Source organism: Myotis davidii, unplaced genomic scaffold, assembly GCF_000327345.1.
Source record: "Myotis davidii unplaced genomic scaffold, ASM32734v1 scaffold456, whole genome shotgun sequence".
Taxonomy (NCBI): Eukaryota; Metazoa; Chordata; class Mammalia; order Chiroptera; family Vespertilionidae; genus Myotis; species Myotis davidii.
In genome coordinates, this window is record NW_006287375.1 from 1,101,475 (window position 1) to 1,103,850 (window position 2,376).

The window sequence follows — 2,376 nt, forward strand, 5'->3', positions numbered from 1 at the left end:
TTCATGTCCATCATTTCATTCCATGGACTGACCCATTGGCTCTTTCTCCTTCTGAAACTTTCCTCCTTCTTTGTGATCCCTTTGAATTTGAACATTGAGTTAAAGAATGTGGCCGTGCTATGCCCATGACAGAGACTGCCATGTGGCTGACAAGGGGGCTGTTCCACTTCTCAAGGTCTAGCATGTGAGAGAGGGCTGCCCTGCTGTTGGAGTGCACACCTTAGATTCCTGGTTCCACCCTCGGTGCTACTGATTTCTGAGGGTGGTGGGTGAGCAGGCAGAGGAGATGAGAGTTGAGGTGGTTCCTGGGGAGGCCTCTGTGAAGGGAGTAGGAGGGACTGTTTTACTGTCCTGGGAAATCTTGATGTGTGAATGAACCTATTCCTCAGGCCACCCAGCCCTCTTCTCCCTCCTCGTCTACAGATGGGCCTAGCAAAGTTGAGAGTCTGTCTTCAGGGTCAAGGTGGGCCTTCCCCAGGCCTGCTCATGGTTATCTCCCATGGAGAGATATAATTTGGACCTGCTTCCCAGCATTCTAGGAAAACAGGGTGTCCAGAGCCAAGCCCAGACAATTGGGGGTCAGGGTCTTGCCTCTTGTGCCCAGGGTTCCAGCCCAGAGTTCCAGGCTTCCAAAGTACCGGCTTCTCCTTAGATCCCAAGGCAGCAATACCAGTAGGCTCCAAGGAAACTATGAGCTCAGAAACTGCACACATGGCCCTCCCAGCTGGTTCCAGCCCCAGCAGGTTCCCCACTACCACTGTCCAGATCTGAGCCTGGTGAAGGGTAAACCGGGGCACATAGCAAAGGTTATCAGGGAGACGAAGGCAGTTTCTCTGTGTGGTATAGCCACCTTCCCACCTGGACCTTCCCAACTTTCCTGTTTCCCAGGAACGGTACCAGAGGCTCTCTGTCAACTTGTTTCCCTAAAGTTGAGCCAGATGCTTTGGGACCTCTAGTTTGACCAAGACTTTGAACATTGGCCGTGGTCTGGCCTCTGGGGCTAGAGTCCACCCCACCTTTGTGGACTCTGGCTGAGAAACTGAGGCACCTGTGCAGGGTCACACAGCAAGCTAGTGGCAGGCCAGGCTCGTGCACACCCTGCTGTCCAAACACAGCAGTGAGATGACAAGGATGTACATGCCACCATCCAGCCCTCTACCATTAGGTGCCTCAGGCCAAGAGGAGGCCGGATCAGTGAAGTGGCGGGTCTTCCTGCCAATGGGTCTCAGCATGCACCCCAGACCCTGCTGCCTGTCAGGGGGGAGTGGTCTTCAGAAGCCTGAGCACCTGTGTGGTGTGCCCAAGGGACAGGAGCTCTCAGCCCCTGGGGACTGGACTGCGGGCTTTCTCAGGGCTGAAACCACCCTTGACTCCTAGCCCCATACCAATCCTGACACCAGACCTGAGTCACAGGGCCAGCCTCCATGTTCTGAGATAATAAGGCAGCTTCACTCAGTCACACTTGCTGACCTCCAGCCTGATGTGGCCCCAAGAGGTGGAGTGGCCCAGGACTCTTAGAGCCAGCGAGGGGGTGAGCAGGGCGGTGGTGGCCTCTGTGCTGGTTGCAGGCATAATCTGAAGCATCACAGCTTGGCAAGGTCTGTCAATGGTAGACAGTGCAGACTCTGTAGGTCTGGCCTGGGCCACATTGTGTTACAGCTCGATACCTAATTGTGTTCCAGAACAATCCATCTTTGTCTTTCCTGGTTTGCTGAAGGAGCCCACAGTCTGAGAGGTTTAAATTGTAGGAAGCTGTTTGGATTGTGGGGTAATCCCACTCACTTCCAATAAACTGTTCAAATGATTAGGTTAGGGTAGGACCTGAGAGTGGAGGATCAGAGCACAGAGGCACTTCAGGATCCAAGTGCCTGTGGATTCACTACAGGCAGGGCCTTGTGCCCTGGGGAGTTAGGGCATTAGTAGTCAAGGAGGGCTCCAGTGGTGCCACGGAGGCACTGGAGCATGTGTGAGGGGCCCTGCAGGCCAGGTGAGGGGCTTCACTTTGAAGTCAGGTAGTTCTTTGCTGGTCTGGAAGAAGCTAGGAGTTTGGAGATGCCCTGGTCCTTGTGGGCCCCGCATCTGGTCCAGGTCCCCGGAACCACTCCCCAGGGCTGACAATTTGTGGCTAACTGAGCCCTCAGGGCAGCGGGTTGAATTAAACTTCAGGCTCCCCAGGAGCTGTAGTAGAGACCAAAGGAGGGAGGACCTGGGGCGGGGGGTCTGGGCAAAGATCAGATTTGAGTTCTGAAGGACACAGAGAGACGTCTGGGCAGTAGCAAGCTGCACAGACCTTGATGGGGTCCCTACTATGTGACTACTTGCACTGGAGTGGGTAGCACTGGGGCCATAAGGTAGATTTCCTACTCACCCTCCTGA